The sequence below is a fragment of the Carcharodon carcharias genome, chromosome 6 (assembly GCF_017639515.1).
Source record: "Carcharodon carcharias isolate sCarCar2 chromosome 6, sCarCar2.pri, whole genome shotgun sequence".
In the NCBI taxonomy this organism is placed as follows: domain Eukaryota; kingdom Metazoa; phylum Chordata; class Chondrichthyes; order Lamniformes; family Lamnidae; genus Carcharodon; species Carcharodon carcharias.
The window spans coordinates 199263456-199279743 of NC_054472.1; positions in this window are offsets into that span (position 1 = coordinate 199263456).

Here is a 16288-nt window from a genome sequence, read left to right on the forward strand (position 1 = left end):
CTCTCTCACACACACTACAGTATTTCTCTCACAAACACTACAGTATTTCTCTCTCTCTCACACACTACAGTATTTCTCTCACACATTCACACAATACAGTATTTCTCTCTCTCACACACACTACAGTATTTCTCTCACACATTCACACACTACAGTATTTCTCTCTCTCACACACACTACAACATTTCTCTCTCACACACACTACAGTATTTCTCTCTCATACACACAATACTGTATTTCTCTCTCTCACGCACAATAGAGTATTTCTCTCTCTCACACACACTACAGTATTTCTCTCTCTCACACTCACTACAGTATTTCTCTCTCTCCCTCACACACACACTGCCGTATTTCTCTCTCACCTACACTACAGTATTTCTCTCTCTCACACACAATATTGCTCTCTCACACACACACTACAGTATTTCTCTCTCACACAGACAATACAGTATTTCTCTCTCACACACACTACAGTATTTCTCTCTCACACACACACTGCAGTTTTTCTCTCTCTCACACACACACTACAGTATTTCTCTCTCACACCCACACTACAGTATTTCTCTCTCACACACACACTACAGTATTTCTCTCTCACACACACACTACAGTATTTCTCTCTCACACACACACTACAATATTTCTCTCTTCACACACACTACAGTATTTCTCTCTCACACACACTACAGTATTTCTCTCACACATTCACACACTACAGAATTTCTCTCTCACACACACTACAGTATTTCTCTCTCTCACACACAATACAGTATTTCTCTCTCTCACACACACTACAGTATTTCTCTCTCTCTCACACACACACACACTGCAGTATTTCTCTCTCACACACACTGCAGTATTTCTCTCTCTCACACACACTACAGTATTTGTCTCACACACACACTCTACAGTATTTCTCTCTCACACACACTACAGTATTTCTCTCTCACACACACTACAGTATTTCTCTCTCTCACACACACTACAGTATTTCTCTCTCACACACTCTACAGTATTTCTCTCTCACACACACACTACAGTATTTCTCTCTCACACACTCACTACAGTATTTCTCTCTCACACATACACACTACAGTTTTTCTCTATCACACACAGTACAGTATTTTTCTCACACACACAGTACAGTATTTTTCTCTCACACACACACTACAGTATTTCTCTCTCTCATATACACAAAGTACAGTATCCCAAGAACGAAGACTGTTGACTCTCTCTCATACACACTCTAGTTTCTGTCTCTTATGCACAGTCGTGACTCAGGCATAGACACACATGTTAGTCTCTCTGACACACAGTACACACTTTCCCTTACACACTGCAGAGTTCCTCTCTCTCTCATACATATCACACTTATTCAATACAAACTTGTGTTACATTAGAATCATCTCTCTCAAGACTGAAGTTTTTTTTTACAAACTTGGCAGATTTGGCATGAGCTTGGCATTTGGATGTTAACCTGGGATCTTTTTTAAAAAGGTCATAAATCCACCTTGGAACTGTCAACAAGCAGGCCTCTTTCCAGAAATCACCTGACCTGTATGGTGCTTGAGGAGGAGTTGTTTGTTTGTGTTGAACTGCAAAGCACTTTAATTAATGACAATCTGGGAGACAAAAAGGCAATTACATGGGGCATGGGAAAAAACAGCTTGTTTTGAAGGCAGTCTTGTTGAAGAACAAGCTGAGGAAAGGCAGCTAGTTTGACTGACATCCTCTCTCTACCTTGTCTACAATTGTGTGTGGCCATCAACCTGTAGCCTGAGAACCTCCATCTGAGTGAAACTAGTCTGCATTTGGACCTGCAAACCTGGACCTGTTCGTGAGAACTTCCAGGCATTCACAAACACACTAGTCTCTCCCGCACACACACACTACAGTCTCTCTCACGCGCACACACACACAGTACAGTCTCTCTCACGCACACACACACACGGTACAGTCTCTCTCACGCGCACACACACACGGTACAGTCTCTCTCACGCGCACATGCTCTCGTACAGTCTCTCGCGCGCACACACTACAGTCTCTCTCACTCGCACAAACCTTACAGTTTCTCTCTCAGAAACAAAGTTCAGTCTCTCTCACGCGCACACACACACGGTACAGTCTCTCTCACGCGCACACACACACGGTACAGTCTCTCTCACACGCACACACACACGGTTCAGTCTCTCTCACACACACAGTACATTCACTGCCCCGTTTTGTGTTCTTTTCTAGCCCTACCAGCAGTACAAGGTCACCAGGACATCCGCAGCCACTGAATGGATGATGACAGGTTTCATTGAGGTCAATGTTGTCGCAGGTCTTCAGGCAGGAGTTGAAGGTGTAGATGAGATTATTGGAACAGAAGGCAGTGTCAGGGCAGATCCAATCAGTGCAGTTCCAAACTCCACTGACACACGAGCTGGAACACAATGACATGGAGCCAAGAGGGCTTGTCAGAGAAACAGTGGCAAGACTTTCTGAAGCACAAATAAACATGAGGAACACGGGGCACAGGTTCAGCACACAACACACCACTGGTCAGTCATCTCAATGATATTTGTGGGATCTCACTGTGCCCTAATGGATGGACTCTCCCTCAGCTCGCTGTTACATGGAGAGGGATGGGCAGCTTTGGAGAGCGGCAGTGACACACAGAGAGGGAGGGGATTTGGGGTAGTTGGCTTGGTGCTTTGGGGAGGTGGAATCTACGCATTTTGCAGGGATGGGACTCCGTGATGACTCATTATTGTCAGTTATAGCTGGTTGTGTGGCAGAGAAATTCAATGAAACCGACCTATCCTGTGAGGGTTAGGAAACAGGTGACAGGGTGATTTCATCAAACTCCTCCCACCACCCATTCCAATCAGCACTGTCACATTTCGAATTGTATAGAATCCACCAGCAGCAACATATAGGGTCATATAAATACATCAGGACCTAGGAAAAGGAGGAGACCATTCAGCCCCTCAAGCCTGTTCCACCAGCCAATGGGATCATGGCTGATGTGCCACCTAACTTAATCCCTTAACACTCACCTTAACAAAGGTTTATCAACCTCAGATTTAAAGTTAATAATTAATCCAACATCATTTGCCATTTGCAGAAGGGAGTTCCAAACTTCTGCTGCCCTGTGCGTGTGCAGACATGTTCCGGAAAGGTCTGCCTCAAATCGTCAGACCCTTCCCCCAGTCAGAGATGCCACAATTAATGGAAATCGTTTCTACTGAACCTATCTGTTCTCCAAATATCTTGAAAACTTTGATCAAATCACCCTTAACCTTTTAAATTCCAGGATACAATCCTAGTTTGTGTAATCTCTCCTCATAATTTAACCTTTGGAATCCAGATATCATTTTGGCAAATCTACACTGCACTCCCTCCAAAGTTAATATACCCTTCCTAAGGTGTGGTGCTCAGAACTGCTCACAGTGACTACAGGTGTATAGCTAAAGAATAACTTCTACCCAATTCTATTCTAATCCTCTAGAAGGCCAGCATTCCATTGGCCTTTCTGATTATTTCCTGTACCTGCTCATGACATTTTAATGGTTTGTGTAGGTGGATGTCTCAATCTCTTTGGACCTGCATTGTTTCTAGTTTCCACCATTTAGAAATAATGCATCATCGCCTCCATGAATGTGCTGATACATGAGAGAGAGAGAGAGAAGGTTAAAAATGATTGGAGAAATGGTTATTGCGTTTTAAGGTTGGTTAATAGAAATCTCCAGCTGTAACAGCAGCAGAAATCACTGAATAGACCTCATTGACAAGACACAAATTCGGGTGGAGGTGACCAGATATAGCAATGTGCACAGACAGAATGAATCAGGGAGAGAAAGGAAAAATCAAGAAAAGGTCATGTAGTCGTTTGATGGGGCAGAAGTTGAGTATCGCTGAGAAAAGAGACATGTCGAAGCTTTTTGTCTTGCACTCATCAGGACACTCACAACAATATATACTGTATGTGAAGAGAGTACTGATTGGTTGGCAAGTGGTGTTGCATGGAGAATGCGCCACTCATAGTGACTGACAGTTAACTGCTAAGCATTGTTTGAAATTTAAACCTGGCAGCTTGACCCTGATTGGTCAAGGCATTGCCCTGAGGAATGAGTCAGCGAATGGCTGTCACTGATTTTGTTTAGCTGAAACAGGCACTATGTATGTAATTTGCAACTGATCACAGAATGTGTAATGTGGTAAATGAATTTCAGTGTCAGGCTGATGCTGGGTATGTAGACTGTACATCCCAAAGACTGGCGGATTGGATCAAACAGCATGTCCCAGCCACTTTTCACAACGGGCAGGGTACAGACTGTATCCAACCTGCCCGTCTTTGCAAAACTCAAAACACAGCCTCCAACATTAGATATGATTTCACGATTGGACAACATTTGCTAAACAATCCTCAGTGAGCTAAGAATTACCCTGACAACCAATTTAAGATTATCCTTTGGGCTTGCAGTGTGTGCATTTGCATATACTGGAAGCTACATATATTAATACACAGGGCCCTGTGCCTTGCAGACAGGCAGAACATGTACACACATTGTGCCTGTTTCAGCTAAACAAAATCAGTGAGAGCCATTCGCTGACTCATTCCTCAGGGCAACACCTTGACCAATCAAGGTCAAGCTGCCAGGTTTCAAATAATAGATGGCAGTTAACTGTGAGTCACCATTAGCTGTGCATTTTCAAAAGGACCATAAGATGTAGGAGCAGAAGTAGGACATTCGGCCCATCGAGTCTGCTCCACCATTCAATGAGATCATGGCTGATCTGATAATCCTCAACTCCATTTTCCTGCCTTTTCCCCATAACCCTTGATTCTCTTACTGATTAAAAATCTGTTTATCTCAGCCCTGAATATACTTAATGACCCAGCCTCTACAGCCCTCTGTGGTAAAGAATTCCACAGATTCACTACCCTCTGAGAGAAGAAATTCCTCTTCATCTCTGTCTTAAATGGGAGCCCCCTTACTCTGAGATTATGCCCTCTGGTCCTAGACTCTCCCACAAGGGGAAACAAACTCTCAGCATCTACCATGTCAAGCACCCTAAGAATTTTATACGTTTCAATAAGGTTCCCTCTCATTCTCCTAAACTCCAATGAGTACAGGGCATGGGAATACACTATGATTACACTGTCGACATGGGAATACACTGTGATTACACTGTCCACATGGAAATACAATGAGCCTACACTGTCCAAATGGGAATACAAAGTGATTACACTGTGCACATGGGAATGCACTGTGATTACACTGTCCACATGGGAACACACTATGATTACACTGCCCACATGGGAATACAATGTAACTGCACTGTTGACATGGGAATACAGTGTGACTGCACTGTCCACATGGGAATACAATGTGACTGCACCGTCGACATGGGAATACAATGTGACTGCACTGTTGACATGGGAATACACTGTGACTGCACTGTCCACATGGGAATACACTGTGATTACACTGTCAACATGGGAATACACTGTGACTGCACTGTCCACATGGGAATACACTGTGATTACACTGTCGACATGGGAATACACTGTGAATACACTGTCCACATGGGAATACACTGTGAATACACTGTCCACATGGGAATACACTGTGATTACACTGTCGACATGGGAATACACTGTGATTACACTGTCGACATGGGAATACACTGTGAATACACTGTCCACATTGGAATACACTGTGGTTACACTGTCGACATGGGAATACACTGAGACTGCACTGTCGACATGGGAATATACTGTGACGGCACTGTGGACGTGGGAATACACTGTGATTACAGATTCGACATGGGAATACAATGTGATTACATTGTCCACATGAAAATACAATGTGCCTACACTGTTGACATGGGAATACACTGTGACTGCACTGTCAACATGGGAATACACTGGGATTACACTGTCAACGTGGGAATACACTGTGACTGCACTGTCCACATGTGAATACACTGTGATTACACTGTCAACACGGGAATACACTGTGAATACACTGTCCACATGGGAATACACTGTGAATAAACTGTCCACATGGGAATACACTGTGATTACACTGTCGACATGGGAATACACTGAGACTGCACTGTTGATATGGGAATATACTGTAACTGCACTGTGGACATGGGAATGCACTGTGATTACACTGTCCACATGGGAACACACTATGATTACACTGCCCACATGGGAATACACTGTAACTGCACTGTTGACATGGGAATACAGTGTGACTGCACTGTCCACATGGGAATACACTGTGACTGCACTGTCCACATGGGAATACAATGTGACTGCACCGTCGACATGGGAATACAATGTGACTGCACTGTTGACATGGGAATACACTGTGACTGCACTGTCCACATGGGAATACACTGTGATTACACTGTCAACATGGGAATACACTGTGACTGCACTGTCCACATGGGAATACACTGTGATTACACTGTCGACATGGGAATACACTGTGAATACACTGTCCACATGGGAATACACTGTGAATACACTGTCCACATGGGAATACACTGTGATTACACTGTCGACATGGGAATACACTGTGATTACACTGTCGACATGGGAATACACTGTGAATACACTGTCCACATTGGAATACACTGTGGTTACACTGTCGACATGGGAATACACTGAGACTGCACTGTCGACATGGGAATATACTGTGACGGCACTGTGGACGTGGGAATACACTGTGATTACAGATTCGACAAGGGAATACAATGTGATTACATTGTCCACATGAAAATACAATGTGCCTACACTGTTGACATGGGAATACACTGTGACTGCACTGTCAACATGGGAATACACTGGGATTACACTGTCAACATGGGAATACACTGTGACTGCACTGTCCACATGTGAATACACTGTGATTACACTGTCAACACGGGAATACACTGTGAATACACTGTCCACATGGGAATACACTGTGAATAAACTGTCCACATGGGAATACACTGTGATTACACTGTCGACATGGGAATACACTGAGACTGCACTGTTGATATGGGAATATACTGTAACTGCACTGTGGACATGGGAATGCACTGTGATTACACTGTCCACATGGAATTTCACTGAGATTACACTTTTGACATGGGAATACACTGTGCCTACACTGTCGACAAGGGAATACACTGTGATTACACGGTCCACATGGGAATACACTGTGATTACACTGTCAACATGGGAATACACTGTGACAGCACTGTCCACATGGGAATACACTGTAATTACACTGTCGACATGGGAATACATTGTGATTACACTGTCAACATGGGAATACACTGTGAATACACTGTCCACATTGGAATACACTGTGGTTACACTGTCGACATGGGAATACACTGAGACTGCACTGTCGACATGGCAATATACTGTAACTGCACTGTGGACATGGGAATACACTGTGATTACAATTTCGACATGGGAATACACTCTGATTACATTGTACACATGAAAATACAATGTGCCTACACTGTTGAAATGGGAATACACTGTGACTGCACTGTCCACATGGGAATACACTGTGATTACACTGTCGACATTGGAATACACTGTGAATACACTGTCCACGTGGGAATACACTGTGAATACACTGTCCACATAGGAATACACTGTGAATACACTGTCCACATGGGAATACACTGTGATTACACTGTCGACATGGGAATACACTGAGACTGCACTGGCGACATGGGAATATACTGTAACTGCACTGTGGACATGGGAATACACTGTGATTACACTGTCGACATGGGAATACACTGTGATTACACTGTCGACATGGGAATACACTGTGAATACACTGACAAATGGGAATACACTGTGGTAACACTGTCGACATGGGAATACACTGAGACTGCACTGTCGACATGGGAATATACTGTGACTGCACTGTGGAAATGGGAATACACTGTGATTACATTGTCCACGTGGAAATACAATGTGCCTACACTGTTGAAATGGGAGTACACTGGGACTGCACAGTCCAGATGGGAATACACTGTGATTACACTGTCAGCATGGGAATACACTGTGACTGCACTGTCCACATGTGAAGACACTGTGATTACACTGTCCACATAGGAATACACTGTGAATACACTGTCCACATGGGAATACACTGAGACTGCACTGGCGACATGGGAATATACTGTAACTGCACTGTGGACATGGGAATACACTGTGATTACACTGTCGACATGGGAATACACTGTGATTACACTGTCGACATGGGAATACACTGTGAATACACTGTCCACATTGGAATACACTGTGGTTACACTGTCGACATGGGAATACACTGACACTGCACTGTCAACATGGGAATATACTGTGACGGCACTGTGGACGTGGGAATACACTGTGATTACAAATTCGACATGGGAATACAATGTGATTACATTGTCCACATGAAAATACAATGTGCCTACACTGTTGAAATGGGAATACACTGTGACTGCACTGTCCACATGGGAATACACTGTGATTACACGGTCAACATGGGAATACACTGTGACTGCACTGTCCACATGTGAATACACTGTGATTACACTGTCGACATGGGAATACACTGTGAATACACTGTCCACATGGGAATACACTGTGAATACACTGTCCACATGGGAATACACTGTGATTACACTGTCGACATGGGAATACACTGAGACTGCAGTGTCGACATGGGAATATACTGTAACTGCACTGTGGACATGGGAATGCACTGTGAATACACTGTCCACATGGGAATACACGGTGAGTGCACTGTGAACATGGGAATACACTGTGATTACACTTTCCACATGGGAATACACTGTGATTATATTGTCCGCATGAAAATACAATGTGCCTACACTGTTGAAATGGGAATACACTGTGACTGCACTGTCCACATGGGAATACACTGTGATTACACTGTCAACGTGGGAATACACTGTGACTGCACTGTCCACATGTGAATACACTGTGATTACACTGTCGACATGGGAATACACTGTGAATACACTGTCCACATGGGAATACACTGTGAATACACTGTCGACATGGGAATACACTGTGATTACACTGTCGACATGGGAATACACTGAGACTGCACTGTCGACATGGGAATATGCTGTAACTGCACTGTGGACATGGGAATGCACTGTGAATACACTGTCCACATGGGAATACACGGTGAGTGCACTGTGAACATGGGAATACACTGTGATTACACTTTCCACATGGGAATACACTGTGATTATATTGTCCGCATGAAAATACAATGTGCCAACACTGTTGAAATGGGAATACACTGTGACTGCACTGTCCACATGGGAATACACTGTGATTACAATGTCAACATGGGAATACACTGTGACTGCACTGTCCACATGTGAATACACTGTGATTACACTGTTGACATGGAAATACACTGTGAATAAACTGTCCACAAGGGAATACATTGTGAATACACTGTCAACATGGGAATACACTGTGAATACACTGTCCACATGGGAATACACTGAGACTGCACTGTCGACATGGGAATATACCGTAACTGCACTGTGGACATGGGAATACACTGTGACTGCACTGTCCACATGGAATTTCACTGAGATTACACATTTGAATGGGAATACACTGTGCCTACACTGTCGACAAGGGAATACACTGTGATTACACGGTCCACATGGGAATACACTGTGATTACACTGTCCAAATGGGAATACATTGTGATTACACGATCCACATGGGAATACACTGTGACTGCACTGTCGACATGGGAATACACTGTGCCTGCACTGTTGACATGGGAATACACTGTGACAGCACTGTGGACAAGGGAATAGATTGTGAGTGCACTGTCGACATGGGAATACTCTGTGACTACACTGTTGACATGGGAATACACTGTTACTGCACTGTCCACAAGGGAATACACTGTGACTGCACTGCCGACATGGGAATACACTGTGATTGCACTGTTGAAATGGGAATACACTGTGACTGCACTGTCGACATGGGAATACACTGTGACTGCACTGGTGATATGGGAATACACTGTGCCTACATTGTCCACATGGGAATACACTGTGATTGCACTGTCGACATGGAAATACACTGTGAATACACTGTCCACATGGGAATACACTGTGATTACACTGTCGACATGGGAATACACTGAGACTGCACTTTTGACATGGGAATATACTGTAACTGCACTGTGGACATGGGAATGCACTGTGATTACACTGTCCACATGGGAATACATGGTGAGTGCACTGTGAACATGGGAATACACTGTGATTACACTTTCCACATGGGAATACACTGTGATTATATTGTCCACATGAAAATACAATGTGCCTACAGTGTTGAAATGGGAATACACTGTGACTGCACTGTCCACATGGGAATAAACTGTGATTACACTGTCAACATGGGAATACACTGTGACTGCACTGTCCACATGTGAATACACTGTGATTACACTGTTGACATGGGAATACACTGTGAATACACTGTCCACATGGGAATACACTGTGAATACACTGTCAACATGGGAATACACTGTGAATACACTGTCCACATGGGAATACACTGAGACTGCACTGTCGACATGGGAATATAACGTAACTGCACTGTGGACATGGGAATACACTGTGACTGTACTGTCCACATGGAATTTCACTGAGATTACACATTTGACATGGGAATACACTGTGCCTACACTGTCGACAAGGGAATACACTGTGATTACACGGTACACATGGGAATACACTGTGATTACACTGTCCAAATGGGAATACATTGTGATTACACGGTCCACATGGGAATACACAGTGACTGCACTGTCGACATGGGAATACACTGTGCCTGCACTGTTGACATGGGAATACACTGTGACAGCACTGTGGACAAGGGAATACATTGTGAGTGCACTGTCGACATGGGAATACACTGTGACTGCACTGTTGACATGGGAATACACTGTGACTGCACTGTCCACAAGGGAATACACTGTGACTGCACTGTCCACATGGGGATAAACTTTGACTGCACTGTCGACATGGGAATACACTGTGACTGCACTGCCGACATGGGAATACACTGTAATTGCACTGTTGTCATGGGAATACACTGTGACTGCACTGTCGACATGGGAATACACTGTGACTGCACTGTTGACACGGGAATACACTGTGCCTACATTGTCCACATGGGAATAGACTGTGATTGCACTGTCGACATGGGAATACACTGTGACTGCACTGTCGACATGGGAATACACTGTGATGTCACTGTCGACAAGGGAATACACTTTGACTACACTGTCGACAAGGGAACACACTGTGACTGCACTTTGTACATGGGAATACACTGTGACTACACTGTGGACATGGGAATAAACTTTGATTACACTGTCCACATGGGAATACACTGTGACTGCACTGTCCACATGGGAATACATTATGCCTACATTGTCCATATGAGAATGCACTGTGACTACAATGTCCACATGGGAATACACTTTCACTTACCTGTCCACATAGGAATACACTGTGGCTACACTGTTGACATGGGAATACACTGTGCTTACCCTGTCCAGTTGTGAATAAAATGTGACTGCACTATCAACATGGGAATACACTGTCATTACACTGTTGACATGGGAATACACTATGATTACACTATCCACATGGGAATGCAGTGATTACATGGTCCACATGGGAATACATTGTGATTGCACTGTCGACATGGGAATCCACTGTGACTGCACTGTCGACAAGGGAATACACTGTGACTGCACTGTGGACATTCGAATACACTGTGACTACACTGTGGACATGGGAATACACTGCGCCTACACTGTCCACATGGGAATACCCAGTGATTGTACTGTCAACATGGGAATACACTGTGAATACACTGTCCACATTGGAATACACTGTGATTACACTGTTGACATGGGAATACACTGTGATTACATTTTCCACATAGAAATACAATGTGCCTACACTGTCCACATGGGAATACACTGTGATTACAATGTCGACATGGGAATAAACTTTGACTGCATTGTTGACATGGGAATACACTGTGACTGCACTGTGGACATTCGAATACACTGTGGACATGGGAATACACTGTGCCTACACTGTCCACATGGGAATACACTGTGATTGCACTGTTAACATGGGAATACACTGTGACTGCACTGTCGACATGGAAATACAATTTGCCTACACTGTCCACATGGGAATATACTGTGATTACATTGTCAACATGAAAATACAATGTGCCTACACTGTTGAAATGGGAATACACTGTGACTGCACTGTCCACATGTGAATACACTGTGATTACACTGTCAACATGGGAATACACTGTGACTGCACTGTCCACATGTGAATACACTGTGATTACACTGTCGACATGGGAATACACTGTGAATACACTGTCCACTTGGGAATACACTGTGAATAGACTGTCAACATGGGAATACACTTTGAATACACTGTCCACATGGGAATACACTGCGATTAGACTGTCACAAGGGAATACACTGAGACTGCACTGGCGACATGGGAATATACTGTAACTGCACTGTCCACATGGGAATACACTGTGACTGCACTGTTGACAAGGGAATACAATGTGACTACAATGTGGACATGGGAATACACTGTGATTGCACTGTGGACATGGGAATACACTGTGATTACACTGTCCACATGGGAATACACTGTGACTGCACTGTCCACATGGGAATACATTGTGCCTACATTGTCCACATGAGAATACACTGTGACTACAATGTCCACATGGGAATACACTTTCACTTACCTGTCCACATGGGCATACACTGTGACTACACTGTGGACATGGGAATACACTGTGACTGCACTGTAGACATTCAAATACACTGTGACTACACTGTGGACATGGGAATACACTGTGACTACACTGTCGACAAGAGAATACCCTGTGATTGCACTGTCGACAAGGGAATACACTGTGACTACACTGTCGACAAGGGAATACACTGTGATTACACTGTCGACAAGGGAATACAATGTGACTACACTGTGGACATGGGAATACACTGTGACTACACTGTGGACATGGGAAAACACTGTGCCTACACTGGCCACATGGGAATACACTGTGATTAGACTGTCGACATGGGAATACACTGTGAATACACTGTCCAAATTGGAATACACTGTGATTACAATGTTGACATGGGAATACACTGTGACTACACTGTCGACATGGGAATAGACTGTGATTACATTGTCCACATAGAAATACAATTTGCCTACACTGTCCACATGGGAATACATTGTGATTACACGATCCACATGGGAATACACTGTGACTGCACTGTCAACATTGGAATACACTGTGCCTGCACTGTTGAAATGGGAATACACTGTGACTGCAATGTGGACAAGGGAATACACTGTGAGTGCACTGTCGACATGGGAATACACTGTGACTGCACTTTTGACATTGGAATACACTGTGACTGCACTGTCCACAAGGGAATACACTGTGACTGCACTGTCGACATGGGAATAAACTGTGACTGCACTGTCGACATGGGAATACACTGTGACTGCACTGCCAACATGGGAATACACTGTGACTGCACTGTTGACATGGGAATACACTGTGAATGCACTGTCGACATGGGAATTCGCTGTGACTGCACTGTTGACATGGGAATACACCGTGCCTACATTGTGCACATGGGAATACACTGTGATTGCTCTGTCGACATGGGAATACACTGTGACTGCACTGTCGACATGGGAATACACTGTGATGTCACTGTCGACAAGGGAATACACTTTGACTACACTGTCGACAATGGAATACACTGTGACTGCACTGTGGACATGGGAATACACTGCGACTACACTGTGGACATGAGAATACACTGTGACTACACTGTCGACAAGGGAATACACTGTGATTGCACTGTCGACAAGGGAACACACTGTGACTACACTGTCGACAAGGGAATACAATGTGACTACACTGTGGACATGGGAATACACTGTGATTGCACTGTGGACATGGGAATACAAAGTGATTACACTGTCCACATGGGAATTCATTGTGACTGCAATGTCCACATGGGAATACATTGTGCCTACATTGTCCACATGAGAATACACTGTGACTACAATGTCCACATGGGAATACACTTTCACTTACCTGTCCACATGGGAATACACTGTGACTACACTGTTGACATGGGAATACACTGTGATTACCCTGTTCAGTTGTGAATAAAATGTGACTGCCCTATCCACATGGGAATACACTGTCATTACACTGTTTACATGGGAATACACTGTGCTTACACTATCCACATGGGAATGCACTGATTAAATGGTCCACATGGGAATACACTGTGATTGCACTGTCGACATGGGAATCCACTGTGACTGCACTGTCGACAAGGGAATACACTGTGACTGCAGTGTGGCCATTCGAATACACTGTGACTACACTGTGGACATGGGAATACAGTGTGCCTACACTGTCCACATGGGAATACACTGTGATTACACTGTCGACATGGGGGAATACACTGTGAATACACTGTCCACATAGGAATACACTGTGATTACACTGTTGACATGGGAATACACTGTGACTACACTGTCGACATGGGAATACACTGAGATTATATTGTCCACGCAGAAATACAAAGTGCCTACACCGTCCACATGGGAATACACTGTGATTACAATGTCGACATGGGAATACACTTTGACTACACTGTTGACATGGGAATACACTGTGACTGCACTGTGGACATTCGAATACACTGTGGACATGGGAATACACTGTGCCTAAACTGTCCACATGGGAATACACTGTGATTGCACTGTCGACATGGGAATACACTGTGACTGCACTGTCGACATGGGAATACACTGTGATTACATTGTCCACATGGAAATACAATGTGCCTACAATTTCCACATGGGAATACACTGTGAATACACTGTCCACATAGGAATACACTGTGATTACACTGTTGACATGGGAATACACTGTGACTACACTGTCGACATGGGAATACACTGAGATTACACTGTTGACATGGGAATACACTGTGAATACACTGTCCAAATTGGAATACACTGTGATTACACTGTTGACATGGGAATACACTGTGACTACACTGTCCACATGGGAATACACTGTGATTACACTGTCAACATGGGAATACACTGTGACTGCACTGTTGACATGTGAATACACTGTGACTTCACTGTGGACATTCGAATACACAGTGACTACACTGTTGACATGGGAAAACACTGTGCCTACACTGTCCACATGGGAATACACTGCGATTGCACTGTCGACATGGGAATACACTGTGACTTCACTGTCAACATGGGAATACACTGTGATTACATTGTCCACATGGAAATACAATGTGCCTACACTGTCCACATGGGAATACAATGTGATTACACTGTCAACATGGGAATACACTGTGACTGCACTGTTGACATGGGAATACACTGTGACTTCACTGTGGACATTCGAATACACTGTGACTACACTGTGGACATGGGAAAACACTGTGCCTACACTGTCCACATGGGAATACACTGTGATTTCACTGTTGACATGGGAATACACTTTGAATACACTGTCCAAATTGGAATACACTGTGATTACACTGTTGACATGGGAATACACTGTGACTACACTGTCCACATGGGAATACACTGTGATTACACTGTCAACATGGGAATACACTGTGACTGCACTGTTGACATGTGAATACACTGTGACTTCACTGTGGACATTCGAATACACTGTGACTACACTGTTGACATGGGAATACACTGTGCCTACACTGTCCACATGGGAATACACTGCGATTGCACTGTCGACATGGGAATACACTGTGACTTCACTGTCAACATGGGAATACACTGTGATTACATTGTCCACATGGAAATACAATGTGCCTACACTGTCCACATGGGAATACAATGTGATTACACTGTCAACATGGGAATACACTGTGACTGCACTGTGGACATGGGAATACACTGTGACTTCACTGTGGACATTCGAATACACTGTGACTACACTGTTGACATGGGAATACACTGTGCCTACACTGTCCACATGGGAATACACTGTGATTGCACTGTTGACATGGGAATACACTGTGACTGCACTGTCGACATGGGAATATACTGTGACTGCACTCTCCAC